This window comes from Macaca fascicularis, chromosome 8 (assembly GCF_037993035.2).
Source record: "Macaca fascicularis isolate 582-1 chromosome 8, T2T-MFA8v1.1".
Taxonomy (NCBI): Eukaryota; Metazoa; Chordata; class Mammalia; order Primates; family Cercopithecidae; genus Macaca; species Macaca fascicularis.
The window spans coordinates 141,044,421-141,054,368 of NC_088382.1; positions in this window are offsets into that span (position 1 = coordinate 141,044,421).

The following is a 9,948-nucleotide window of genomic DNA, read 5'->3' on the forward strand; positions in this document are numbered from 1 at the left end:
TGGAATCTCACTCTGTCACCCAGGTTGGAGCACAGTGGTACGATCTTGGCTCACTGCAACCTCTGCCTCCTGGGTTCAAGCAATTCTCTTGCCTCAGCCTCCCGAATAGCTAGGATTACAGGTGCCTGTCGTCACACCTGGTTAATTTTTGTATTTGTAGTGGAGACGGAGTTTCACCAAGTTAGCCAGATTGGTCTCAAACTCCTGACCTCAGGTGATCCGCCTGCCTCGACCTCCCAAAGTACTGGGATTACAGGCATGAGCCACTGTGCCCGGCCATAACAATTCTTCAAATCAACAGTATTAGAAGCTGAAAATAAAAAATCCGTCAATACAGTGGGAGATTGAATACACTCAGTATTTGATAGTATCAAATACTTTGATACTATCAGTATTTGATACTATAAAATACTTTGATACTATCAGTATTTGATAGTATCAGTAACTGATAGAGGAATAAATGAAACAGTCATAGCACATAGGTGATTTGAACAATGCATTAGTAATTTCAAGATAATGGACAAATTCAGAACCTTATACTCTCTGATAAGGATATTCGTTACCCTCAAGCATAAATGAAACACTCATACTAATGGAACAGATGTCAGGCGAAAAAAAAAAAAAAGTGAGTAGGTGATATAAAAAAGTCTTCTGACTTGTTATAAGCTATAAGAGGCCTTACTAGGGTGACAGTAGCTTATACAATGCAATTTACTCTTTCAAAGAACAGCTTCTACTTTGCAAGAGAGTTTGAAGTTGTGAGTCCAGGAGTAAAACCAGGGGAAGAATTGGAATGGGTAAATGAAGAGTAAAAATACAATAATATGTTCTTGCTTCTCCTGATACCTTTTGCAGAAGGCATACATTGACTCTCACTCAGAAAGCATCTTAAAGCAACTGTTAGTATAGAGTTTCGGAGACAGATCCATCAGGGTAAAACACAAAGTCCAGGGTGGAATTCTGTTATCAACCAACACCATGATATAGATTTTCCATTTTTGTCCTAAAATTTTAGTCACACTTACCAAGTCACTGGTTTATTGCCCAGCTCTGCCAAAGAAAGCACTCTATTTGTGAGAATATTTACAGAAAATGGCTTGCCCTTTACCATTTTGAGAACAGGATAAAATATTTAATTTTTAACTGAAACGAGATGGTTATTACCTTCCTTTGTAAGACCCCGGGTTTTTTTTTTGTTTTTTTTTTAATCAATATAGACTGTATTTGGAGCTAGTAAGAATCCACTTTTACAGTAATTTCAAGTGTATTGCTTGTTATTCATTCAATGTTTTTTCAGCCTATGGAACATTGTTCTACTAGAATCAAATCACCATAAAATGTCAGAAGAATCTTTCAGGAACAAACACAATAGTCTGTATTCTGTTCTGATAAACTTCAACTGACTTAATCACATGACGTAGAGACTTTTGTGGCTCTCACAGTCTACAAAGTCATACCTGAATTTCATAATACAGCTTTTAAAATGCGTATGGAGTGCAGGTTTTAAGTAGAATGAACAAAGCCTGGAATAATCACTGTGCAAAAGTGGAAGGAAAGGTTAAAGAGCAGATTATAGGAATGATCTAGAATTATGCAAAGACCTCAGTTCTACAGATCTAGGACCCTTTTAAATTAAAATCTTCACTTAGGAATCTTCAATGAGACCTAATTCAAGCTCTAAAATATCTTAATCAATGTAATATAATTGTAAATCCTCAAGGAGACAAGTTTGCTTTCTTTTATCCTAAATGGTCCAAGAAAAAAAAAACAATTAAGTGTTCATATTACCTCTTTTATCTGGGTACTTATTTTTTAGTCTACTGTCTGAAGGTGTCATATTTTATGTTTTATGTGGGAGTCTCAAATCCAAGTTTTCCATTGAATTAAGTCTAAATTTTATCTCTTGTCCCTAAGCATCTCTTTAAAACCAAGGCTTCAGACTGCCAAAATTCTGTCAATATCCCAAAGGCAGCTCCTGTCTTGGGTACTTGCTCACTTCTCTAAAGGCATGTTTTGTTTTGTTTTTTTTTTACATGTTTTGGCCTATAAATACTTTTCCTTTCTTTGTGCCATGCCACATGTTATATTAGAGTTCCCCAGAGAAACAGAACCAATAGGATATAGGTATATAGGATAGATAGATGATAGATAGATAGATAGATAGATAGATAGATAATAGATGATAGATAGGAGATTTATTATGGGAATTGGCTCCAGCAATTATGGAAGCTGAGGAGTCCCATGATATATGGTCCACAAACTGGAAACTCAGGAAAGATAGTGGTGTCACTAGGCCCAAGTCTGAGCGCCTGAGAACCAGGAAAGCCTATGCTATAACTTCCAGTCTAAAATCAAAGGCCTGAGAACTGGGGGAGGGGGCTTCTGGTGTCAATCCTATAATCTAAAGGCCCGAGAACCTGTAGCTCCAATGGTGGTAGTGCAGACGAGGATGGATGGTTCTGATTAAGAGGAGAGAGAGAGAGAGAGAGAGAGAATTCACCTTTCCTTTACCTTTTTGTTCTATTCAGGCAGGCTCTCAATGGATTGGATGAGGCCCACTCACACTGGTGAGGGTACGTCTTCTTTACTCAGTCCACTGATTCAAAGGCTAATGTCCTCTGGAAACACCCTCAGAGACACAACCTTAAGTACTGTTTTACCAGCTACCTAAGTATGTCTTAATCCAGTCACGTTGACACATACAATTAACCATTCAAACATATGCGTTTAAAAAGATTACAAAACACTCTGTTACATGGTGTTTTAGCTTGTGATGTGATCAAAACAGTGAAAATTTCTTAGAACAGAATGTTCTCCAGACTATTGTGTTTGTTCCTGAAAGATTGTTCTGATATAGAAAATAGAACCTGAGAGAAAAGATTTTTTTCACGTAATTTGCTTTAGGTAGTGACCGCAGAGGATGAGAGTGGAGGGTCTAGAGGGAGTAAAAGGAAAGCCAAGAAGGCCAACTTCACGCTGTGTTTTTGAGGTTGGTTACTGCTCTGAGCATGTAGAGTTCAATCTCACTGAGGACTTCTTGGGGACCTGTAAAATGCACCTCAGACTTTTCCCTCAAAGCACTAGAGATGCCAGTATTTGCGAGCAGTTTTAGGCCTATAACTTCAGAGGGTGTTAATTCTTCGATGTTTTTAATTATGTATATGTCCAGGATGGTTGAGCAGCTTATGTCAGATGTCCCACATGGCTGAAACAGAGTGATGTCCCTGAGGATACACCTGCATACAGATGGTTGCCATAGCAAGGGCCACAGCAATGAGCTGGGACAAAGCATGAGATAGAGGGCATTAAACATGCCCAAAATAAGTGTATTGATGGAGACTGGGTAGGTCACGTTGCCAGAAACCTACCTTATGTCCCAGATTTGGTACTCGGTACTTGGGCAAGCTCAAGTACCATTCCACCACAGCATTCCTCATTAAGATGGATTTACTATGACCCCAACCTGTCTTACTTGGTTTTATTCCTTGCCCACCTCCATTTTATTCCAGGAGAAAAAAAAAAAACATAATTGCCAAACAGAAGAATATCATCGTAGTTCATCTTATCACTGTTGCTGAAACAAAGCAGGACGAGCAAATGCCCAAAGACACCAGGACTCAGACAAGAGGTAGTGGCCAGAAGTTATGAGAGAGAGAAGCTAATTAGTAGGACTGAACCATGCCTGGATAGAGAAATCACATGAAATTAAAAGACACAAGGATGTCTTTAGAATAGGTGCAAGTGCTAGCTCCTCACTGACAGTACTAGAGTCATCACCTCTGAATGCAAGCTGTTACAACGTATGAAAACACTGGACAAAAGTACCTAATAAACATCTAGTAATTTAAAAGATGACTGTCGCTATCATATTAATTTTGTACTGAATGTATGAAAAATGCCACATCCTGACTCAGTTGATACAGTGGAAAAGTGCACAGTAGATGTAGGGTGCTAGCGCTGATTTCTAATTCAGTTTTTCTTTCCTTTTGTGCTGCATCATGCTGGAGACATCAGTTAAGCTGTCCTGAGTTCTTTATACATTCTACTTTGGTAAAAATTACGTAGTGATGAGCCATATGTGTACAAGAAAATGTGCATGTCAATTTGATTTTGTTCTTCAAAACAATTATAGCCACAAGCAAGCAGAAACTGAAATGTATGTAATTTCTCAATATGCACTTGCACAAATAATTTTATGTATTTATTTATCTATTTGAGAGAGAGGGTCTTTCTCTGTTGCCCAGGCTGGAGTGCAATGGCGCAATCTCGGCTCACTGCAACCTCCGCCTCTTGGGTTCAAGCGATTCTCACGCCTCAGCCTCCTGAGTAGCACATGCCACCATGCCTGGCTAAGTTTTGTATTTTTAGTAGAGACGGGGTTTCACCATGTTGTTCAGGCTGGTCTCGAACTCCTGACCTCAGGTGATCCACCTGCCTCGGCCTCCCAAAGTGCTGGGATTACAGGCGCAAGCCACCACACCCAGCCCAGTATTAATTTTAAAATGAATTAATGAGTTATAGGTTTTGTAAGAGCAAGAATAATTATCTTACATTCCCAGGCCCTGGACTAGAAACACAGAGAGGATAGGAACCTCATCTATTTCGATCATCATTCTATACTCTACTCAAATCTTAGTGTCTTGTATAAAAGAAGCTCAAAAAACATTGTTTTTGAATGAATGTGTTGAATAAATAAATAGATGTTTGTTGGTTTTTTGAATGGATAATTGAATGATGAATAAATGTATAATGTGCTTTTTCCCAAAGATATTACTCTATAGCAAAGAGAAGATGTTCACCAAATCCAATTATTTTTCTTAAGGATGATTCCATGGTGTGTGTGAGCCCCAAATGATACTTGATATGTGAATTTTATATCCTATGCTTTAAGCCACAGATAATGGCCTCACACATTCAAAAGCATTAGAAAAGGAAGCAATTGCCCTTCAGCAATTTAGGTCCCAAATAATGGCTCTGAATGGAAATGAAAGAAGACTCAGAGGGCCTATTTGGATAAGAATGGGCACTGGCTTTTCTGAGCATCTTCTGGTACAGTTCCTCCTATTCATTCCACTTGAATAAGGTCAGGTAGCTTTTTAATATGTTGTCAAAAAGTAATTTCTCTCAAATACTCCCTCTTGGTCTCTTAGTAGTAGCATTCTCATTCATGATACACTGAATTAATATTCTACAATTCTCTCAGTAGAAATTTCTTGAAGTGTGTGCATGGTGTACCTATCCACAGCTATATACAGAATACAGAGGAATAGTCAGCAGCTCATGAGTCATGCAACCAAAGATGAAGACCTGGATCTGACCCTCACTGGGTGCTCTCACTGAATGATAAGGGCCTCTGTTTTCTCATCTCTACACTGCAGTAGGGTTCAGCCTTTAGGTATTTGTCGAGCCATCAGTAAATGCTAGGCCTTTGGAATACTGAGATAAAGTAGATCTGATCCACACCTTGTTAGATCATTGAGGAGACAAATATGCAAACAGAACACTTTCTACAGGATGCATTAAGTACTAGAGAATGAGAGTGAAGCATTTAAGGAAAATCATTTCATTTTGACAAGGTAATAAAACACATCCTCTTTGAGTGTAAGGACTGTAAAATAAGAGTTGAGTAAAGGATATTTTAAAGGTGATTCTGAAAAATAAAATGTCCAGAGATGCTTGAGGTTTCATTGAGGCCAAAAGAAAAGCATTTCTACCAACCTAGGGATTACAAAGAGAGTTTTCTGGAAATTTCACTTGAGAGTTAAAGAGGTGAGTTTGAGTTGCGATTCTTTTTTTTTTTTTTTTTTTTTTTGAGACAGAGTCGCTCTGTCACCCAGGCTAGAGTGCAATGGCGCAATTTCGGCTCACTGCAACCTCTGCCTCTTGGGTTTAAGTGATTGTCCTGCCTCAGCCTCCCGAGCAGCTGGGATTATAGACACCCACCACCACGCCTGGCTAATTTTTGTATTTTTAGTAGTGGCGGGCTTTCATCATGTTGGCCAGGCTAGTCTTGAACTCCTGACCTGAAGTGATCTGCCCACCTTGGCCTCCCAAAATGCTGAGATTACAGGCGTGAGCCACCATGCCCGGCCATGAGTTGCATTTTGACAGGTAAGATGAAGAACAAGGGAGAGAGGGCTGAATTTATGATGGGAAAGTTCTTTGGAGACAATGTCATGGGAGATTTTATATGATAGGAATTTGAACTTTATTTTTATAATATTGTAAAGTAAAAATGAAATCCTAAGGTCCCCAATGACTGACTAGACCCCCGTTTGGCCAAGGGGACCTCAGAGAAATCTTAAACAAAGAGTACCTGGCTTTAATGGGAAGGGAGGTTAGACAGGCTTCGTTATACGCCCTCCCTTTTGGAGTCTAGCCACAATAATTGAGCAGCATTAATGTCAAAATAAAGATAATGAGAGTGACAAAACAGATTCTTTCTGGCAATAAGGCAACAAATTATAAAAAACGACTTAAGGCTGTGCAAGGCAAGAGTTAAGTCATGTCTGCAGGGCATCAATCTTGCTACATAGGCATCCTTATCTTAACTTAAAACATTCCTTTCTGCTGACTCTGAGTTTTAGACAGAGCCTTACTCCTTTAACAAATTGTGCATTAAAGCATCTCTGAATCTACCTATTACCGTAAGCTCCTGCTTCAGGATATTCTGCCTTTTGGGCAGAACAACATATATCTTCCTTGTACTGGTTTATGTCTTTGCCTGTTATCTCCCACATCCCTAAAATGTGCAAAACCAAATTCTAATCTGACTGCCTCGAGTGCACCTTCTTAGGATTCCTTGAGACTGTGATTTCCCTGGCTGTGGCTCTCTGTATTGGCTCAGAATAAATCTTTCTGAAATATTTTACAGGGTTTGGTTTTTCCTTTAACAATGTAAATGTCAGGCATGTTGACCCAGGACTCAAATCAGCTAGATTAAAGTCTTAACTTCCCACTTATTAGCTGTGCAATCTTGAGTAGGTTGACTAATAATAACAACTAATAATAGTATCTATCTTGTGTAATTTGTAAAGAGTGTACAAATTCACATAGAAAATGCCTAAAACAATACCTTGTGCATTGTAAGTACTTAATAAATGTTTGCTATCATCATCACCATTAGCAGCAGAAGCAGTAGCATTATAACCTCAAAGGCTTTCCTCTTTTTTCAGTTTGAGATGGAAGGAGATTCTAAAATGCCATTGAGTGAGCTATGAAGGAAGACATACATGAATCTACATTTATTTTGAAATTCAAAGATCAGAAGATCCCTGGATAGTTAGGAAATTGTCCACTGCTAATGAGGAGAGACACTGTTCCCCCAAAATGATTAAAGCAGTGCCTCTAACTAGGAACAAAGTTGAATTCACAGATTTGTCTGGGTTACTTCTGCTCAAAACAGACCAGGCTGTTTATTGTGTAATGCCAGTTGCTCTGGTGATAGGAAGATGACTAAGAGTGAAGAGCATTATAATGAGAAAGATCTTGTAACGAAGAAGTAGTCTTAATTTATATTAACATTTGTCCATCTATAATGTGGGTTTGAAGCATAGCACAGTGTATTTCCGTGACGCTGGTTGTATTATTCCATTTTTGCATTGCTATAAAGAAATACCTGAGACTGGGTAACTTATGAGAAAAGAGATTTAATTGGCTCATGGTTCTGCAGGCTATATAGGAAACATAGAGGCATCTGCTTCTGGAGAGCCCTCAGGAACCTTTCAATAATGGCTGAAGGCAAAGGGGAAACAAGTATGTCATGCGGCAAAAGCAGGAACAAGAAGGAGCCGGGAGGTGCCACACACTTTCAAATGACCAGATTTCATGAGAACTCACTATGATGAAAACAGCACCAAGCCACGAACGATCCACTCCCATGGTCCAAATACCTCCCACCAGGCCCCACTTCCAGCATTGGGGATCACAATTCATCATGAGATTTGGGTGGGGACAAATATCCAAACTGTGTCACTGGTAGACATAATTAAGGTAAAGTATTCCAAGGGTCTGTATGGGAGGTGGTCTCTGCATTGTTTCTGTCTTTGGTTCTCAGAGGATGGTGCAGGCAGCGGCAGCATCCACATCACATACGAGCCTGTCAGAAATGCGGAACCTCAGGAACCAACCCCAACTATGTGAATCAGAATCAGGTGATTGGGTTGCATGCTCCAGTTTAAGAAGCTTTGCTCTATGTTTAGTGTAGACTCTAGATGAGGTTAATGAGGAAATTGTCCATACTTAGTAACCGATTAAGGTTTTGACCAAGCAATTTTAGGTCAAATGTGCAAAACACAAACAAACAAAAAAGGCACTGGAAGGCTTGCCTTACACTTCTAAAATGAAAAGCCTTGAATGAAGCCAAAAATAACAACCTTTCACTGAGGTCATACTCTTGAAAGTAAGAAAGTCTGGACTCAAACCAAAATCTTCTGAATTGAGGTTCTTGTTCATTTAATGTTATTGGTATGACATTTGGGAGACATGAGTTCTAGGCCTGACTCTTCTTACTAAATGGGTGGCCTAAGACATATCATTTCACTTCTGATCTTCAGTTTTCCTACCTATATACTATGACTGGTTGACTTTGTGTTATTTGATGACCTCCCAACAATGTTTACTCTCTCTGTATCAGGTCATACTTTCATCTTCCCATTTACATTTATACAAAGAGGTGACCATGGTATATGCACAAATGAACTTTGTCCTGATACCAGCTGCCAAATTAGTATGACCAATATATTTGCTTAATTATTTCAGTCATTGTTTTCTACTCATTGGGAAAAATATTCATCAGAAAATGACTTCCCATTAATTCATTGCTTTGCTTGGTTATTACATTAATTGCAGCTTTTTTCATTGCTGAATAAAAGCACATGCATACTTTGGCTTCAGTCTGAAGCTGATAAAAGTTGTTATCTGTTTGGAAATCTGACTGACTTTTCTAGTCCACCTGCTGTCAAATTTTAATAGCTTTGAATGAAACCCTTAATAAGAATTGTAATGACAACCTGCATTTTATAGTACTTTATACTTTCCAAAGCACTTTCAAGGGAATTATACACATGTATTATCTCATTGATCCTCCATGGCAGGTAGGGAAAAGGGGAACATATGGATGGTTTGCATGAAAGCGCAGATTAGCTTCTCTGATTGAACAATTAATGCCCATTTTCATCCTGCAGAGAGCAGAGATTTAGCCTCAAATATGGCTATTATTTATTTCAGGTTTTTTGACACCTTTTTCTAGACATTATCTCATTTGCTACTCACCACCATGCTTGGAGGTGGTTATCTTGTTCACTATTTTCAGGTGAAGAAAACAGAAACTCACATATGTGAAGTACCTTATGAAAGGTCACTGGCTCATAAGAGGAGCAGGATGCAGACTGCAGACTTCTGACTCTCAGCCAGTGTACCCCCTCATTCCCCAGGAAATGGAAAGAAACAGTGCTATTGTTATTTGAATGTTTAGGAGAAGGGTGGTTGGTGTTAAAAGAAAATGTCTCACAAGCCCCACTAGCTCTTGACTGATTGAAACTGTAATAATCACACTATTAACAGGTTTCTTTGGAGTAATGCTTTCAGGACTGCTTTTATTGCCATTATTTGTTTGGCAAAATAACATTGTGCACTTAATGTCATTAAACCCATTTTACAGATGGAGAAACCGGAAAATACTGTTTTCTCCCTAGTTTACTAAGCTGGTAAATGGAAGAACCGAAAGTTTACTCCCCAAAACTGTGCTTTAAATAAGTGACCACTGTCCTTGCACCTACATTGATTTATTATTTATTAACCTGCTTGCTGGGTCTTCTTTATGAAGAAGCTCAGTAGATCATGCTTGCTTTTTGATTTATGCATAAATATTTATGAAACCATGCCCATTAGGATGACTACTCTGAAAAAAAAAAAAAGAAAATAAATGTTGGTGAAGATATGAAGAAA